Consider the following 338-nt stretch of genomic DNA (forward strand, 5'->3'; position numbering starts at 1 on the left):
AATTTTATTTTTAGTCTATATATTTATCTTAAACTAAATAAAATACTGGGACATAATTAAGTCTTGTACACTTTTCACCAAAAATAATACAGAGATTTAATGTCTCTTAGTATTTATCTTCCAGTCTTGATCTTTTAATTTCAATCTCTCTTTTAAATACTAGCTAAATAAATAAGAAAAGGGAAAAAGAGATTACAAATGAAGAAGTTGGTTGAGACTCAATAAGTCATGATCTAATAACTTGAGGGTTATGAATAAATGTAAATCAAAAGGTTTAGTTGAGATTAAGGAAGAGAAAAGAGCCAAATTCTCAAAGCAATAAACCAATGAAAATAATG

The sequence above is a fragment of the Arachis ipaensis genome, chromosome B06, assembly GCF_000816755.2.
Source record: "Arachis ipaensis cultivar K30076 chromosome B06, Araip1.1, whole genome shotgun sequence".
Taxonomy (NCBI): Eukaryota; Viridiplantae; Streptophyta; class Magnoliopsida; order Fabales; family Fabaceae; genus Arachis; species Arachis ipaensis.